Genomic DNA, 21,280 nt, shown 5'->3' on the forward strand with positions numbered 1-21,280 from the left:
TCAATTGGAAATAGCATATGATGCGAAATCGGAAAGTTGTGGGTTCGGATCCTACGGTTGTCTGGTTTGCCATTTTTGTTCTGCACTCAAAACCTCTTTGATATGCGCAATAAGTACTGAATACGGCATAATGCGTTCAGGGGTTATATTGGATAAGTGAACATGCTGACAAGAGTGTACGGTGTACGTTATTGATGACCTTAAACCAATTTCGCGAATTCCGAGTTGTGCTGCAATAGCGATGTTTAAGAGCGATTTGTGTGATCATTTAAATGCTTAATTCTAAATATTCCCTTGTTTGCCAGTAATATGCCATCTTTATCAGAAAGATAAACTGATTTTCTGCTAAATAAATAATGGATTTAGTTGTACTGATGTACTGCGTGTGAAGATTTTCCAGGCTGTGCATTGTACACAGGGAAGACGTATAAAGGCATTGAACTATTTAAAGCCGAATGGGAAGTCAGCTTACAGCACATAAATTCTTGCAACACACTCATTAGGACTGCAGACAGTTACGTACTTGTAACTAGGGACCTCGCTGTGGAGCCTGTGGATCGCTTGAATACACTGGGCATCCTGGATCCTACTCCCATGTTAAATCGGAAAACAATTCTTCCTGATACATGTACAATACGCAATGATATTCGTGAAGGAGAATTTGTTAATTGGTGTAAATTACCGCAAAAGAAACTAGCAGTAGAGCTGTATAAGGAATATACTCCTGCCAAGTCCGGCTCCATGGCTAAATGGTTAGCGTGCTGGCCTTTGGTCACAGGAGTCCCGGGTTCGATTCCCGACAGGGTCGGGAATTTTAACCTTCATTGGTTAATTTCGCTGGGAATGGGCCTGGCGTATGTGTTGTCTTCATCATCATTTCATCCTCATCACGACGCGCAGGTTGCCTACGGGTGTCAAATCGAAAGACCTGCACCTGGTGAGCCGAACTTCTCCTCGGACATCCCGGCTCTGAAAGCCATACGCCATTTCATTTCATTACTCCTGCCAACACCTGGGTGAAGTATCATCAAGGTCTTACATGTAGTGAATGGCGAGAGGCAGTGAAAATGACAACTAATGTTTCCTCAGTTAGAAGTATCCCAGGGATATATCTGTCACAGATGTGGCGGAGAGAATGAAACACTGGATCACGTCTCGGGAAACCGCCCTTATGGTGATACATTAAGAAACGCCCGTCATCATAATATAATTCATTGCCGAAGGGCTCCGTGGAAGGTGTTATACCGTTTACGAAGAGGTTCATGACGTGTCAACAAACGGGAGCACCTGAAGAATTGACTTGACAGCCTTTCAACATGACATCAAGAATGGTTATATAATAGATCCCACAATCAGAATAGAGTAGCACACCAATCAGCCTGAGGAGGTTCACGCTGAACAAAAGGAACATCTACGCGCCTACAATCGAATTTTATAGGGGAAAGTACCATTTACAGGAGGTGGATTTAATGAAAAGGGCACTTGCACTTTAAGCAGATCTTTGTATGATTTTTTGGAATAGATTCGACTTATAGAAATCCAGAATAAATCTTTTGGTAATCGCCACTTTACGAGGATCCTTATCAATTTTAAAATCAAATCCGTATTTGCAGTAATTTCCTTTAATCTCCTAAATGTGTTGTTCTTTATTTGTTTTGTATTTCCAAATTGTTAGTGCTATAGATTGTATATTGTGTTATTAATAACTATTCAAATTTAATTTTGTTATTTGATAGGTGTGGATAAACATTGTCCTTGTGGCAATCTAGAATGTCTGGAAAGATGTTGAGTTCCTCAATAAATCTATAAGGATAATAACTGGCAAGCCGAATGGTGTTTAGGTACTGGAGTAAAATGCAGTAGTCTTATTGCTTGTCTGACTTGATCAGAGCCGTTGTACGTTAATACGCGTGGGCACTCCACTCGTTGTATAACACAAGTTATGTAAACTACAATATCCTATCACTTAGGTTTCATACATTTTTACGGAACGTGATTTGATAACAGATTTTAGGGCTAAGTTCATCAACAACTAACATCGCTGACAAGGTTAATATTCCCATTCATGCTTTCGTGGCCAGTAGTTATAGACATGATACAGGCTTTTGGGCTTATGCCGTGTCAAGAATATAGAGTGAAATTTTTTACGTTTCGCAGAGAACTATGCTCTGCGTCATCAGAAGAAAATCTCGACTGTCCTCGAGAAAGGCTTCTTTAAAAGATACCTTAGAATTTCACCTTATTTTCGTGACACGGCATAAGCCCAAAAGCCTATATCATGTCTATAAGATTAATTTTGTTCAGTTGTCCAGGTAATGAGTTACTTATTTTATATATCGTAAGACTTTTAGTGTCCGAAGACATGTTCAACTCCCCCGGTGCAAATGTTTCTGTTTGACGTCCCCGGGCGACCTACGCGTCTGGGTGCGAGATGATGATAATCACGTTGGGAGAGAGTGAAACCCAGTATCGGCACACAGCCTACTCCTGTCGAACAACACCAAGGGGTCTGTTCATGGTTTAACGTCGCCATCCGAGGGATGAATCGCCATCAACAGCGTCATGTCTCCTCACTCCGTATGAGCTACGCGGAGAGGTTTGGAAATGAATATAAGCTTTTAGCGCGCACTGCATTGATTACAAATTGCCGAGCAACATTCTGATGGTGAAATTTTCTACACCAACAGGACTCAAACAGTCTAACCACGGTCTCAGACCCTGTAGACTTGTCGCCTGAACGATCACAGTGTAAAATCAAACCTCCTCACGTTGAAATCAATACATGGCCCAATAACGACATGTAATGATCACCTTACGAACAAGCGTTTAACTCTTGTTAAACTGAGAATGGAACTTTAATCTTGTTAAATCGTTAAACAGGAAATGGATCTTTAACACTTGTTAAATTGTAAAACAGAGAATGGAACATGAAAAATTCTTAAATTCTTAAGCAGAGAATGGAAATTTAACCCTTGATAAGTTCTTAAACATAGAATGGAACTTTAACTATTATTAAGGATTTAAAAAGAGAATGGATCTTTAACTCTTGATAAATTGTTAAACAGAGAATGAAAATTTAACATCTGTTAAATTGTTAAACAGAGAATGGAACTTTAATCTTGTTAAATAGTTAAACAGGGAATGGAACTTTAACATTTATTACATTGTTAAACAGAGAATTGAACATAAATTATTGTTAAATTGTTAAACAGAGAATGGATCCTTAACTCTTGTTAAATTGTTAAACAGAGGATGGAACTTTAATCTTGTTAAATTGTTAAACAGTGAATGGATCTTTACCTCTTGTTAAATTGTTAAACAGAGAATGGAAATTTAACCCTTGATAAGTTCTTAAAAATAGAATGGAACTTCAACTATTATTAAGGATTTAAAAAGAGAATGGATCTTTAACTCTTGATAAATTGTTAAACAGACAATGGAAATTTAACTCTTGTTAAGGTTTTAAGAAGAAAATTGATTTTCACGTTTGTTAAATTGTTGAACAGAGAATGGAACTTTAACCATTGTTAAGTTGTTAAACTCAGAATGGAAACTTGACTCTTTTATGTTTTGAAGAAGAGAATGGATATTTAACTCTTCTTAAATTGTTAAAGACAGGATGGATCTTTAACTCTTGTTAGGGTTTTAAGAAGAGAATGGATTTTTAATTTTGTTAAATTGTTAAACAGAGAATGGAAATTTAACTCTTGTTAAGGTTTTAAGAAGAAAATTGATTTTCACGTTTGTTAAATTGTTAAACATAGAATGGAACTTAAACCCTTGTTAAGTTGTTAAACACAGAATGGATCTTTAACCCTTGTTAAGTTGTTAAACACAGAATGGAACTTTAACCCTTGTTAAGTTGTTAAACACAGAATAGAACTTTAACTCTTGTTAAGGTTTTAAACACAGAATGGATCTTTATGTCTTGTTAAATTGTTAAACAGAGAATGGACCTTTAACTCTTGCTAAGGGGAGTCATGACTGAAACTTTTAACCTCAACAATTTACCAGTTATCACAACCAAACTTAAAACATAAGCATATATTAATAAGATGTAGTTCCACACAGGAATTGGAGTTGATTAGTTAATTGGTTGCAAAGTTATTTAAAAATACTTTTATACTCTTATGTTGAATGGAAAATACTTCATGTGGTACATTTTTCAGTCTTCTGGGCTATAATTTGGTAGACTTTTCAAAAATATTCGTATATTTAAGAGCATTATCGGGTTTTTCAGCCAGGTATAAACTATGGGAGATATATTTTTCAATTTTTCATTATTAACTCAACATTCAAAAGACTAGTTTGGGGCTATTTTAAGAGCAAACATATGAAGGTAATATTTAACTAATAATAAAATGCAGAACTAATATTCATTCTTGTACATATTCAAACATTCTCTGAAAATTTCAAGCGAATCTCGTTAGAACGCTGTTGCAAAAATAATTTTATGCATAACGAAGAGCTGAAAAAGTTTTAAGGTAGAAAGACGTAACAGAAAGTTTTAAGAAACATACTTGCTTTAAAACTGCCCTGGACTGCAAATTACATCCTCAGATGTCTGACAGTCTGAGAGAAAGGGGCGTGGACTTGCTCTATATACGTCGTACCGCTAATATATATATAGACAGAGAGAGAGAGAGAGAGTTTGGAATGGTGGTAGCGGAAAACTGATGGCAGGATTTGAAAGAGGAAGAATAGGTGGATTTCTGAGTTTAAGATTAAAAAATCGATATTTTTAGTAAAATACATCACAATGTTTCAGTCATGTCTCCCACAGAAAATGGAAGAAACCAGGGAGAAGAATAAACTATGTACAGTATTAGTATGAGATAAATGGGGGAAAGTTTGATTCCATAATTTAATTAAAGTCTAGGTAAAATTTCAAGTCTATGTAGGTCTAATTATTAAAGATACGTCCAAGAATTATTAACTCTTGTTAAATTGTTAAAGGCAGGATGGATCTTTAACTCTTGTTAGTGTTTTAAGAAGAGAATGGATTTTTAATTTTGTTAAATTGTTAAACAGAGAATTATACATTATACATTAATTTTTTGTAACATATCGTCAGTTGTAATTTCTTTAATATTTTGTATTATAAAGAACTAAATGCATATATTAGTAATGATTACAATAAATAAATAATCTCTTTCCGATTGCGGATTGGGAAAGAGGAGTTCATTCAGTCACACATGAGAATCACATATCTCCTCTTTTGATACTGCCTATACAACCCGATATGAACCAACATTAACAAATGAAATCAGTGACATGATTGTCATTTCATTGGTTCGTAGTACACTTACTGTATCAAACTCCACAATTGTTATAGACAGTTTACGACAGGAAACACCTTGTATAGGTAATTTTATCCAAAATGTACTTCTTACGTACATAAATTTGTGTTGAATGACGAGATAGTGAAGGACAAACCAAATCTTAGGCATAAATCATTAAACTTTAAGAATTATAATGTTCAGTGACTTCCTTAGGACATACCTGCGGCTTGTTTTGTTGGGTGATCAAGATGTGTCGTTACTGGACCTCTTATATATTTCGCCGTGAGGAAGTTTGTCTGATATTACAAATTCGTACCTTCATCGCACAATTTGTTGTCGATTTTGATTTAATTAATTGAGCTCTGTTGTTGGTGAAATATTTCCTGTGCATGTAAGGTGGATACCTTATTCTTCCCGAAAGAAAAGAACCAGTTTCGCTCTATAAGGTTTACCTAAAAGTCTAACGAATTAATTACAGGGATTGTACAAACTGGACATGAGATTCGCATTGTCGTTTATGAGTGTTAACTTATAAACTGTTACAGTACTCCTAAATTTTTCACAAGTAGCAGGATATTTTCCAGAGCAGTGTACATTTTTGCTGAAAATAATACATCTACAAATGAATCGGTCGTTGGAAAATGGAACTAAGTAACTTTCTAGGGGAAGGAAAAGCTATATTTCCGCGGGAGTTCATCGCTTGTGTCTTAATCCTTTCGTCAACGCTAAACATAATAGCGATATGCAAGTAAATTATTAATTTGGTAGAAGAGTCTATTTAAGAACCAATCTGCTAATCAAATAATACGTAGATCATAAATGTATTCTGCTTAGAGGTCGATATCACTGGACTCATGAACTGTATTGAGCAAGTCCAACGAACTAATTGATATTAATAACTTCACGTCATTTAACCAGAGGTACAAAGTTTACTTTAGTAATGGATACCTGCAAGTGTCAGTCAACTTAGTTGCTCACTACTCACTATGGAGCGAAGCTTCCTCGTATTTTCCACACGTAACTTCATCCACCATAGCAAGGTTCAAAGTCAAAAACAAAACCGAAACAATAATATCCCAAAGTGGACTCAGTTCCTTCTTCCAACGATCGATTCAAACGTCATCAACAGAGAAGTTCTTAAGAAGAACATATTCAGGTGCGCTAACTATGTGAGTGTTATTAGCAGCTACTAATTTTCAGAGGATCGCCGTAGACATGAGATTTCTAAATGAATCATGCAACGTTTGTTTATGTTCCAAAGTGGACTTACGAAATTAGTATTTGTACGTTTAGTGTGTTTGTTAGATTGGTACGAATTAACTCTTAACATAACTTAATAAATTTGAGTTCTCAAACGATTTACGATGTGTTTCAAAGGAGGGCTGTATTCCGGTGATAATGATCTGACTTTGGAATGTACTTAGAATATATATTCTGGAACATATCACTATCGTTCTTTTCGATAGTTGCTCATAAAACGAAAGTCGTAAGGGCTAGAAGTGGTGGTTACGACGCAAAGACCGTTTATGATTTGATATAGTTCTTCATCCTATGCATCGTTATAGATTGATGAGCCTGACCTTGTGGTTATTGTTACTGTCTTGGTATGATAAGATATCTTACACTTAACATTAGACTCATTGGACCTTTTCATGAGAACTTACTCATGCTTCAATTACTTTGAATTTCATTTTCTCAAGAGGTGTTACACTTGATTTTCACGCAATTAAAACATGTATTACAAGATTTGTTACAACCATAATACACAGTCCACATTTCAGACCAAGAAATTAACTTTCACATGTTTCAAGAAGTATTTCAGGAAGCAGTGTCAAGCTTCATTGTTTATACTATCGTATTTACATGATTACACTTTACCACTTTCACTAACTTATAGTCATAGAAAGTGGATATATTCGTTTAGAATTTTTCATAGCCTAAATTTATTGTGACTTTATGCAGTTATACACGATATAATGAAATACATTCAAATGAATTTCTTTCGGTAGAGGAAATAAATATATCAGAATGTACCCTCCTGGAAAACTGCAATTACATTACGTTTTCGGGAATACTCTGGGAGATAAATTTACGTGCTTCTCCAAAATATCAGGTTTACAGGAAATGAAAAACAAATTTAAAACGAAATTCACTCATTAATTGTTCACTTGACATTAATTAATTCATGTATTTATTTATTCATTTATTTGACAGTATGGAGCTATACAGGACTACGCCGAAGTCAATACTTTTGCAATATGCCTAACAAAAGATAATTTGCTGTGGATAATAATTCCTAAATCATCAATAGAGTGTTGTTTCACCAATACAATATGTCGGATTTAAATATTCCTTTTACCTGGTAAATTACATAACTTTAAATTTCTTAACATTAAGGAATAAATTATTTTTATCAAACCATAATATAATAAAATTAATATAATAATGTTATAGGCTTTACGTCCCAATAAACTACTTTTCACGGTATTTGGAGACTCATAGGTGCCGGAATTTAGTCTCGAAGGAGTTCTTTAAGGTGTCAGTAAATCAAAAGACACGAGGCTGGCGTATTTGAGCACCTTCAGAGACCGACGGACTGAGTCAGGATCGAACCTGCCAAGTTGGAATCAGAAGGCCAGCGCCTCAACCACCTGAGCCACTCAGCCCGGCATAATATTATTAATATCCTGTTGTAAGTCATTCTCGTCACGTCAATCTTATACAACTTTACGTCGTAGGGAGAAAACAAATTATCAGAGTAACGAAACATAACATCCAAATAATCAACCAAAGTGAGAAATAGAAGAGGGCCAAGATTGGAGCCTTGTGGCACACAGGAATAAATTATGTAAAATTTCACGTTTAAAACAAACAGATTTCTATCTATGTTATAAATAGGAACATCATAATTGATGTAATGGTTTAGAAACTCCAAACTGGGGCAGCTTTTTCAAGAGAATTTTATGGTCAATGTAATCAAAGGCCTCTTTTACATCAATGTACATTACATCGGTCCTTCTATTGGTGTATAATGCATTGTAAACCTTTTTGAGTAAAACCCAGCAAGTATGTAATGACAGATTTGCCGGGCATAAAGCCATGCTGACACTGAGAGAACTCAACCTTAATATGGCCGTGAATCCTACAATACAGAGCGTGCTCATGTACCTTTGGTATAGCATTAAACACTGAAACAGGGCGATAATTCGATATCATCTTTGAGTAGCCTCCCTTTAGGACTGGATTAACTTTTGCCACTTTTCACTTATCTGGGAAGCAGGAAATCCTTAAAGAAAAACTTAAACTGAAGGTTAACCGAGTAACCAGTACGTAAACCTAACCCTTGATTATGTATGGTGGAATGCTCTCAGGTCCACCGGATGTCTTACGTTTTAATTATCTATTAATTGTTTTCAATTTGTCTATCTTTATGTGAGTCATTCAACTTATCGACCCTGGCGGAACAGAAACTTCTGTCAAAGAAACATGTTGCCCGTTATAAGTATAATCCCAGCTGACATACACCGATGAGAAATACACAGCAAGTCCACCGCAATGTTTCCAGACGTATAACAAATTTTATTCTGTAGAAATTAGGTGTCATATTGTTGTGATTCCATATTACTTTTAACCTACCGGTACGTCCAAAACTCACTAATATTATTCTTAACTCCAATCTCTAAATTATGAAAATGAACAGCACAAGACATGTATAACTTGATTTTCAGATCCGATCGAAGTTATTCAACTACTGTAAATTAAAGCATCCTTCATAATTATTCCGAAAGTTTAGAGAAGGGAGTAATGTAAAACGCATTTATGAGTAAATTACTACCATGAATGTAAAGAGTTTTTAATCCCTGTCATTTCCGAACGGTATATAGCAATCACCACAGAAGTCACTATCCATGATATTCTGTCACAGGAAACTTTCCATCAGCACAATTACAGCATAATATCAACAAGTAAAATTTTCAAGAAATGCCACACCTTTTTACTAAGGCCTCGAAAAATTTGATAATAAATGGATAATTAACTTCCAACATCAGATACCAGTAGAAAATCATGAATACTACAGAAAGAAAAAAATATTTACACAAAAGTGATTCCACAGTTGGAAAGAAAAATTAAATGGACGTAAATGCAAATATCCGGAGATCACAGCTTATTTAGGTCCTCCTTAGTACTGATAACATGAATTTGGCTTCCATCTACATTCCTGATGATGATCTTTTCACTTCTTCCAATCCAGAAGTATTTGTAGTACACGTTGCAGCTGCTTTGCCTTTGCAAATAAAACTGTTCTAGCTGAGCAAGTGACTGATTTTCATAGATTAGGTTGGGAGTTGCCATGCCAAATTTTCTTGAGTGTAAGGTTAGCTTTACCTTGAGCTTTGCGAGTAATTGATATTTATGGGTCCTTCTAACAAATTTAATTCCAGATGATGGACATTTACTGACATCTTCCAATCAGTGACAAGCGTCAATCACGTCCTTCATCAAATCTAAGTCTAATGCCTTGCCTATTTTGATAACAGCCTGCACAACACCCTCATTGGGGGAGTCGGGAACACCAAATATTTCCACAGTGTTAGACCTTGAATATTATTAAAGGTCATCACAACTCATGGCAAGTATTTTACCATGATCGTCGGGCATCTATCTTCTGATGACCAAATTGTATATTATAGTTTGTTGCCAGTCTGTTATTTCCAGCTGTTTACTAACAAGTTTACTGTTTTCATCCATACTTTCGTGACAAACATTAATGGAATTGCCCAGTTGTTGCTCAATGTCAGAAGTAGATCTGTCTACACTGTCCAGCTTCACTTGCACAGTCAGAAGTAGTTTATAAATATCACTAACATATAGCACCACTGTAGCATCACTATGTGAACTCACACACCTCTTCCTATAGCACTGTTTACACCTCCATAACTGATTCTGTGATAATATTTCAACTATATTTTGTTAAGTAGGAAGCCATTCTTATTCAGAGTCAACGCCGTTAATATAACTTATAGCCTGTCGAAAACACGAAATATTACACTATTAAACGTACCTGTAAAAATGTGCTATTGTTATCAACTTCAATTTTATAATTGTCCATATTTACAGGTATGCTTATATTTTGTGTTTTCGATAGACTGAAAAATCTATAAGCTGTATTTAAGCTATGTATATGCTTCTTCAAACTACGGCTCCTTGGATGAATGTTCAGATTAGTGGCCTTTGGTTTAGAGGGCCGTAGGTTCGATTCCTGACTGGGTATATAATTAATTCCTCTGGTTGTGGGGCTGAGTATTTTTGTCCACCTTAACACAAAACTTCATTCACACCTCACTATAAACCACTACAGAAACACGCAATAGTGAGTGAATATATCCTTCGACGTAGATGTCGCGTCAGGAGAAACATCCGACCGTAAAACTGGGCTTAGTTTATACGTAGTGTTGACCCGATGTAATTTAGAAAAGGCCAGATAGAATATGAATAAGAAGAAGATGCATGGCTGTTCAAAAAGGTTCCCTCGACACAGTGGTGAAAACTATGAAAAATCCCAATTTTAGGCACATTATGGTTTTCTGTTTATCCGAAGAGTATCTTCGTTATAACTACACTTACAATTTTTAAGCAGTAATTGGTTGGACTGCAAACTAATTTGGTTAGTAGGAAGTACCGTTCACCCCGCTCCACCGTAATGTTCCGAGATTAAAATACATTTTATGGCTTCAACAGGCCGTACCCCTAATGTTTATGCAAATTACATAGCAGAACCGTTGTGCAGGCCGTTGTATACTTGAAACAGCTTAAAAATCGGGACACTAGTTATTTCTCTGGTTCCGTCGTAGTATACTACAAACTTGGACTGTTGTAAGTAATCTGGTCTTCCTGAACTCCTTCAGACCCCTAAAACTACAACGAGATCCAGAACTTTTGTCTGCACTAAAAAAAATGCATATTTTAGAACTGAAGTTTAAGATTAGGTTATGCAAGGACTACACGTTTATGAAATGTGCCTAGTTAAACCTGGATTAGCCATGTCAAATTATTAACAGCTATACGTGACGATACTGAGTTGATTTGTGTGTGAATGCTTATTCTTGGATGAGGTAGTCATTACTGGCTTGGTTTGTATGGTACATCTTGTTTACTAGTTAGTGGCAGGAAGTGCGCTCTGTATTGTTGTTGGTGTGTATCTAACACATGTGTTGCTGCTCGCAGGCGTTTGATGCTATAGGGTACTTAAAATTAGTGGCCAACTGATAATGGTGTACATAATCAGGGAAATTTGGTCGAGACGTGCCGTAGCATTCTATTGGCACGAGCATTGATTTTTATGTTGATTATTAATAAATAGATCAGGTGACCTTCAACAGAGGTAGGGGGTACGATCTGCTCTTTAACAACAATCTGAATCTGTAAAACACCGAGTAGTTTATAATGACTAGACTATCCCTTGTTTATAGCAAGGCCTTCAATTGCTTTAGCATTGTTAGAGAAATAACTGTGAAATTTATTGTGTCTGTAAAAGATAAACAACCAGTGAAATTTATTGCTTCGTGGATGTGGAGTGAGTTTAATAAATGCAAGTTAATTTCTTATATTTCCACTTTTGATATTTCCAGGGCAAACAGGTTCCATTGAACGTATCAAATCGAATAAGTTGAGGAAATCACTTTAACACAACAAGTGCAAAGAAAGTACAATTTCGACAGTTCCCATTCCCTTTTAGAATCAATGTCCAAACATTTCACGTTTAGAATTAATGATAATCAGAAACAAGTTGTGATATTTTACTGAACTACGTTCTGAAGGCAAGTTCAGGATATGTACTAGCCTCTTTGAGTTCACGTTTCGTCATAGTTTGTCGTTCGAGTATGTGTTTTTCGCCTTGGAGATGGATGAACTTCGCAACATATATAGCTGTCAAGAGGCTAAATATTACTTGGGACAGAGTATAAATAGTATGAAATGAAAACAATTCAAAACAACTCTTTTTATACAACTTTTGTGTTTAGTTACGTATGTTTGAGAAATGTTTCTATCAACAGACTTCATTATTTTACAAGAAATTAGCATATGCACTACCGCTCATTAATTTCAATACACCCAATAATTGACATCTCGTTCTCTGTAGATAAGGTCTAATACCGTAGGTACGGTTGAGGAAGCAAAGGAATAGTACAACAGTTGTACACATGACATGATTTTTGTTTGTGGTCATCGAGATACAACAGCATCCAATAACCAATGTTGTGTACATAAACGTTGTGTACCTATCGGATATGTTTGTTTACCTATTTGCCGACGGACGCCGCATTTGGTGCATCTATGTTGTTCCCTGTAGCGATGTGATATCTGCAGCGAACGGCAAACATCGCTACGATACATAACATGTGGTTCCTGCATGTCAGTTCCTTCGTGACAGTTGAAGTGTGCACATCACTAGTATGGCTCCACGAGTGGAGATATCCATAGAAAAACGTGCTGCAATTGTAGCAATTAGCCAAGCAGGTTTATCTATTCGCCAAATTGTGAAACAGTGTAGTGCGTCTATAGGAGAGTGCAATACACCCTATACACCCTTCACCTCCAGAAGACAACAGGTAGCAATAAGGACATTCCACGACCAGGACGACCTCGTAAAACAACTAAAAGTGATGACAAATATATCAGAATTAACAGTAAGAGAAATAGATTCCAAACAGCTCCCTAAATTCGTTCAGAATTAGTAGAAATGAATACGACAAAAATAATTGTTTCAACAATAAAAAGGAGACTGATTGAAGCCGGCTTGAAAGTATGTGTCATAGCAAGAAAACCCCTTCTAAGGCTCATAAAAAAACAGAAGAGACTTGAATGGGCTAGAAAACATCGTAATTGGACATCGGAAAAGTGGACGAAGGTGTTATTCACCGATTAATCGAAGTTCGAGATTTTTGGAACCAGAAGGAGAATATTTGTTCGCCGATTTGTAGGGGAAAGGGTATCCCAGCAGTGTATTCTACCTACAGTTAAACACGGCGGAGGTTCTATTATGGTTTGGGGATGTTTTGCCGGAGATAGAGTTGGCGACATTATGAAAATAGAAGGATGTATGGATCAGAAGTATCATGCAGTACCAAGTGTATTGCGCTTAATAGGGAAAGGGTTCACCTGACAACAGGATAATGACCCAAAACATCGGTCAGAATACTGTACTAACTACATTGCATCAAAAGAAAAACAGAAAGTACTGAAAGATATGGTATGGCCGTCCCAAAGGCCCGCTTGAAATCCCATTGAAATGGCCTGGGATGAAGTGGACCGACGTATCAGGGAAGCTAATATATCCAGCAAGGAACATCTCTGGAATATTGTTAAGGATGTGTGGAATCATATAGATTCACGATACCTACAGAAACTGATTGACCGCACGCCTCGAGTTTGTGAGGCAGTCATTAAATCCAAAGGAGGAGACTTTGATGAAAGTAAAATATAATGTTTGTGATTGTATTATATATGTGTGAGTTAATATAATTACCTTTTGTGAGAAATAACGTTTGATTTGTGTTTTAAATCTGAAATACCAGGGTGTATTGAAATTAATGTGCGGTAGTGTATATTCTTATTTAAATCTCTGGCTAAAAATGTAAATTATTACTAGCAATGGCAAAATAATAGCACTGATTAAATAGCACTCAGTTTTGAAACCCTTTCATCGCGCATTACATGACAACTAATGTGGGAGTTAAAAGGTTAATAGCTTTTTCAAATCATTGTGATAATGGCTCTAACGTACAGTATTTCGAAGGAGTATAGAGATGCAATTGCCCATGTCGATTCAGATTTACTTGTGTGTGAATTTCAGCTGCAGACATTCGTGACAAATTGTATTGGAATACACATTTCACTGTGTTCTTTCAGTGCCCTGCATAGTACTATCCCATTCACCGTTTTAGTCAGGCTAGAGTGTATATCCAACCGTATTCTGAAACTCAAAGATTTATCTCCGTTGGATACACAAATTACTGAATTTTGATTTCAGATAGTCAACAGCAAACTTTATCCTCCTTATTTTTTTTGGCACTGCTGTACAATTTTCTGAAAAATGAAGAAATATGGAAATTTGCAAACAGTTGTTTACACTCATAATTTTGCTGAATACCAGTACAATGTTAAGTTCATCATTTCTCCAGTATGATTGAACAGTTGGTCAGTTAGAATACCTCATGTGGATAAGAAATGACAAACAAACATTGAGTGTATCTACTGTCAAACAGACCCATTTTCACCCTCAAATTAGAGGGCAGATCTGTGTTGGAAATATCACCAGCATAACTGTCATTCCTGGGTAGTGTGTGCTGTATTAAGAATAATTTGCATATATATATAAAACCTGAAGATGTCCAATTCAGTAAGGCCACCCGGTAGATTGTAGTTATTGCGAAGATAAGAACAAATATACTTTTATGTTTACATTTTTAAATTTTGTTTATAGTGGTTAAGTGTAAGAGAGGGCCGTGAGCCCTAACTTCGCCACAAATGTAAGTCAGGAATAAATAAATAAATAAATAAATAAATAAATAAATAAATAAATAAATAAATAAATAAATAAATAAATAAATAAATAAATAAAATAAATTTAGAGGAATGTTCAGTACCTAAATATGAAATCCTGTCACCACTACCTGTTACTGGCAGATGAATCTCGACGTTACCGTCATCATTCTTCTCACTACTATCACTTTCAGATTCCCCTTCCTCCCATACACACAAACACTGAAACAGTTACTTTCAATAAATGAATCATAATCAAAATAAAATGCTCCTTCGATATCACCTTCTCACACAGAAGATGAAATAGCACGTGACTAGGAAGCCATAGCCTAAACAAACAGTGGCTAGCGATGTTCTATTGTCTCCGATCAGACCATACAAAAAACTAGAAAACCGAACCAGTACTGTTAAAAGGAACATTTCATCCAGTTTCCAATTACAGGCAATAGATGGCATTTCTATTCTTATTTAGCTGCAAACGAAGCCGTTAAATTGAAGCTGTACACGCCCTAGAAAATACTCAGACTGACACTGTGCCGTGTTTAACATGAGCCTGAGTATTTACTTTGGATGACAATGAAATAGCTGTTTTCTCTTCCTTACGTATTTACTCGTACCAACTAAGGCATTTAACAGTGCTAATAACTAGTACTATACACTATTCAAACTGCGAAGCAGAATCCACAATATGAGATTCGTTTCATTCAATTTTTAACTTCAAGAATCATTTCAATTCCCCGCAAAGGCAGAACTGGATTTTCTATTTCATATATATAAGATAACTGATTAATAATTAAACACAATGAGGAATCTATGAAAGTTAGGCCAAGAAGAGCCTAGAGAAACGAAAGAGATTTCCAACACTGTTTCAAATCTGTACTACTATAAGTAATAAAACAAATCTTCATTTCAAGTGAAGTTCGATAAGAAATTCTGCTTAAGAGGGAATCACTATCAAATCCTTTTCGTGAAAGTATAATTGTTCTGTATAGTAATTATTATTTTTGGTTTAAAAGTAGCTGTTGTAATGAAGAATCGCAATAACAACATAAAAAAAAAGAAGCTTCAGTTTAACCTACTTAAATGTTACTCAGGAGATGATGCATTTACATTCTAGATTCCTGAATATGTATGTATCGAAGACACAGCTAGTCAGGTTTCCAAACAAGTAATTCACTACCTTTCATGTGCCCCTACAGTCCGCTTTCCTACGGAAGTCTTTAAGCCTACGGATACTTTAACAGTAATTTATTTTACTGCATTTAAATTGTAATTTACTGCAGAAATCACACACAAAAGAAAGTACGGGGCAAGAATATCGTTAGCTCACGTTACAACATAAAGAATATGTTAAAGCAGTTTCCGTATTTCTTGGATAGCAATTGCTAAAAATGATCAGATTTTGACTCCAGTGAAATTCTTCTAATATCTTCGGAGTGTATTATCACGGAAATTGAGCTTGCATTGCCTTTTCATTACATAAATTACGAATATTAAATACATAGGACAAGTTATAACCATAGCTACTCTGATATAATTCCAGGTAGTGTCAGAATTCCACACTTCATAATTTGCATTTAATTTACAAATGTGGTGTTCTTTCATTTTCAGGGAGTTGCAGCAGTGTCGCCTTGAGCATTGAGTGAAGTGATATACCTACACCTCCACCGTATCAAGAGTAACAATGCTCCCAATAGAATATCAAATATAGTGTAAAAGACGCAACTGAATAATGATTGAATGACTTAACATCGAACAACCTAAAGGATGGATGTAAAATAGAAGCACAGATACCATGAGCCGTAAGACTTGTAGAAAGTAGTAGTAAACTATAAAAAATAACCTGGTATTATATCAATGAATATCGTGAATATCAATGAATATGGTTCTTGTTTGTGGGTTACTGTATTCACGTCCTAGTTCGCGAACCATGGGCAACGGCTGAGTGGCCTAGTAAGTGGTCCTGAGAGTCGGGATACTAGTTGCTATGGAATGGGAGTGGGCATCTCGGACATATTCTGAGTCGTGGCCCTCCTTGTGCTCAGGCGGCTAGGACTATACAATTCACCGGTGGTCCATAACCCGTTAGAGGAGAGATCCTCAATTGGACTATGTGCAAGTAGGGAAGCATCCTGCTTCATGAATTTACCGAGCTCAGAACACTTTAAGCAAGCCTTGGACCTATGGGAGTAATGGAGTCCCACTCCCATTTGACAGGCGAGGGACTCCTTGGAAACAACTTGGCGAACGAAATGGAATTCGATGGGGAGCTATCAATATTAATGGGGCTTATGGAAGAAAGAAGGTAGAACTGGCTGAGTCAGCAAAGAGGATGCATCTGGATGTGCTAGGAGTAAGTGATATTCGGGTAAGGGGAGATAATGAGGAAGAGATAGGAGATTATAAGGTGTACTTGACGGGTGTTAGAAAGGGAAGGGCAGAGCCTGGGGTAGGGCTCTTTATCAGGAATAGCATTGCACGCAACATAGTTTCTGTTGGGCACGTAAATGAGCGAATGATGTGGGTAGATTTGTCAGTGGGAGGAATTAAGACAAGAATTGAATCCGTGTATTCACCATGTGAGGGTGCAGATGAGGATGAAGTTGACAAGTTTTATGAAGCATTGAGGGACATCGTGGTCAGGGTCAACAGCAAGGATAGAATAGTGCTAATGGGCGATTTCAATGCGAGAGTTGGGAATAGAACTGAAGGATACGAAAGGGTGATTGGTAAATGTGGGGAAGATATGGAAGCTAATGGGAATGGGAAGCGTTTGCTGGACTTCTGTGCTAGTATGGGTTTAGCTGTTACGAATACATTCTTCAAGCATAAGGCTATTCACCGCTATACATGGGAGGCTAGGGGTACCAGATCCATAATAGACTATATCTTAAAAGACTTTGAATTCAGGAAATCTGTTAGGAATGAAAGAGTTTTTCGGGGATTTTTCGATGATACAGACCACTATCTGATCTGTAGTGAACTAAGTATCTCTAGGCCTAGGGTAGAGAAAGTGAAATCTGTCTGCAAACGAATAAGGGTAGAAAATCTCCAGGACGAGGAAATTAGACAGAAGTACATGGATATGATTAGTGAGAAGTTTCGAACAGTAGACAGTAAGCAGGTTCAGGATATAGAAAGTGAATGGGTGGCATACAGGGATGCTGTAGTAGAAACAGCAAGGGAATGCCTAGGAACAACTGTGTGTAAAGATAGGAAAAGGCGAACATCTTGGTGGAATGATGAAGTGAGAGCAGCCTGTAAACGTAAAAAGAAGGCTTATCAGAAATGGCTCCAAACAAGGGCCGAGGCAGACAGGGATTGGTACGTAGATGAAAGAAACAGAGCGAAACAAATAGTTGTTGAATCCAAAAATAAGTCATGGGAAGATTTTGGTAATAACCTGGAAAGGCTAGGTCAAGCAGCAGGGAAACCTTTCTGGACAGTAATAAAAAATCTTAGGAAGGGTGGGAAAAAGGAAATGAACAGTGTTTTGAGTAATTCAGGTGAACTCATAATAGATCTCAGGGAATCACTGGAGAGGTGGAGGGAATATTTTGAACATCTTCTCAATGTAAAAGGAAATCATCCTGGTGGTGTTGCAAACAGCCAAGCTCATGGGGAGGAGGAAAATGATGTTGGTGAAATTATGCTTGAGGAAGTGGAAAGGATAGTAAATACACTCCATTGTCATAAGGCAGCAGGAATAGATGAAATTAGACCTGAAATGGTGAAGTATAGTGGGAAGGCAGGAATGAACTGGCTTCATAGACTAGTAAAATTAGCGTGGAGTGTTGGTAAGGTACCTTCAGATTGGACAAAAGCAGTAATTGCACCTATCTACAAGCAAGGAAACAGGAAGGACTGCAAAAACTATCGAGGTATCTCACTGATTAGTATACCAGGCAAAGTATTCACTGCCATCTTGGAAGGGAGGGTGCGACCAGTCGTTGAGAGGAAGTTGGATGAAAACCAGTGTGGTTTCAGACCACAGAGAGGCTGTCAGTATCAGATTTTCAGTATGCGCCAGGTAATTGAAAAATGCTACGAGAGGAATAGGCAGTTGTGTTTATGTTTTGTAGATCTAGAGAAAGCATATGACAGGGTACCGAGGGAAAAGATGTTCGCCATACTGGGGGACTATGGAATTAAAGGTAGATTATTAAAATCAATCAAATGCATTTATGTTGACAATTGGGCTTCAGTGAGAATTGATGGTAGAATGAGTTCTTGGTTCAGGGTACTTACAGGAGTTAGACAAGGCTGTAATCTTTCACCTTTGCTGTTCATAGTTTACATGGATCATCTGCTGAAAGGTATAAAATGGCAGGGAGGGATTCAGTTAGGTGGAAATGTAGTAAGCAGTTTGGCCTATGCTGACGACTTGGTCTTAATGGCAGACTGTGCCTAAAGCCTGCAGTCTAATATTTTGGAACTTTCGCAGTTGCGATCAGCAGTATTCTGTAAGAAGGAAGTCAGCTCCCAGACGAAACTATATTTATATCGGTCTGTTTTCAGACCAACTTTGCTTTATGGGAGCGAAAGCTGGGTGGACTCAGGATATCTTATTCATAAGTTAGAAGTAACAGACATGAAAGTAGCAAGAATGATTGCTGGTACAAACAGGTGGGAACAATGGCAGGAGGGTACTCGAAATGAGGAGATAAAGGCTAATTTAGGAATGAACTCGATGGATGAAGCTGTACGCATAAACCGGCTTCGGTGGTGGGGTAATGTGAGACGAATGGAGGAGGATAGGTTACCTAGGAGAATAATGGACTCTGTTATGGAGGGTAAGAGAAGTAGAGGGAGACCAAGATGACGATGGTTAGACTCGGTTTCTAACGATTTAAAGATAAGAGGTATAGAACTAAATGAGGCCACAACACTAGTTGCAAATCGAGGATTGTGGCGACGTTTAGTAAATTCTCAGAGGCTTGCAGACTGAACGCTGAAAGGCATAACAGTCTATAATGATAATGTATGTATGTATGTATATCGTGAATAAATCTCTAGTAAATGGAACCAATTGTGGTAGGAATTTATCAAGTATCATAATATGTTCACCCAAGTAACCATATGATACAAATGATTCGTTGAAAGCCTCTAGAGTTTAAAATGTGTAAATGTAGGCTAAATTAAATTTTAAGATGTACATTATTTCTTGGACTTGTTACAGTATATATAGCACCACTATGCTTATGTCACAGGGTTATTCTTCTGAATATCCACGATTTTCGACGCATCAAATCTTTTGAGATTAAAATGTGATTGATTACAAATTATTATACAGAACATCGCTCATCAGTGGTAAAAATTATATTATGCTTTGCCATCTGAAACCTCATTACTCTGTTTTATTATATATAGTATGCTGTGTTGAATACGATTCATTCAGTTGGATAAGGGATGGGATTGAAAGTGCTGAATTGTACTTATTTAAATACTATATTACACTGTTAGGAGGCTTGAGGAGGCCTAGACAAGGTATGGAAGTCGCGTTCGGTTCATGCAGAAGGAGATAGTTTGTTTCTCCGCCAGGATGTCGTGATATTCAGAAACGGGCCTTCAATTTCTATACTGGCACATGGCACTGGGGTTCGCTGAGGAGTACCATGTTCATTCCTGGGGGAAGGTTGCCGGACAGCGAGCTAAGCATTCTGTCCCATTTATTGCGAAGTTTACTGAACATTCTCGTGATCATAAACGAGCAATCATGGGATACGCTGAAATATACTATATTTCACAGCATCCAACTCAAACTCCTACTTCTGGGGAGTCACCAATACTGACGTTGAGAAGTGAGACCGCATTCCATACGAGCAGCCCGATAATGTAATATAACGGAATAAAAGAACTCTTTCCTGAACAACTAGAACATAAGTGCAACTGACGCATAAAAATTACTGCTGTAACATCTCATGAGGTTACTTTGTGAAGGCACACGTGCGGTAGAAAATTCGTTTTGTAAGCAACACGTTACTGCAAAGACTCCTCAGCTAGCAGGAATACAGAGGATTATGTCACTCTGCCAATACAATGGAGCACTTCAATGCCTAAAGGACGAGTATAAATGACGATATTCACTACAGATTGCTCTAAACGTTTCTATAATAATAATAATAATAATAATAATAATAATAATAATAATAATAATAATAATAATAATAATAATAATAATAATAATAATAATAATAATAGTAATAATAATCGTAATTACCTTTATGTCCCAATAACTATTTTTAGGGTTTTCGGAGACGCCGTGAGGCCGGAATTTAGTGCCTCAGGAGTTTATTTAGTGCATAAATTAGACTTCCCATACTGTATACTTTAAAGCACCAAAACTAAGTTCTGCATAATGTAAATGTCAAGAGCTTTAATGAAGGATATGCGCTATAAGCTGTGACTTTGGTACTAGGAGTTTCTTCTTAAAACATTCTCATTTCAAGAGCAAA

The sequence above is a fragment of the Anabrus simplex genome, chromosome 2, assembly GCF_040414725.1.
Source record: "Anabrus simplex isolate iqAnaSimp1 chromosome 2, ASM4041472v1, whole genome shotgun sequence".
NCBI classification, from domain to species: Eukaryota; Metazoa; Arthropoda; class Insecta; order Orthoptera; family Tettigoniidae; genus Anabrus; species Anabrus simplex.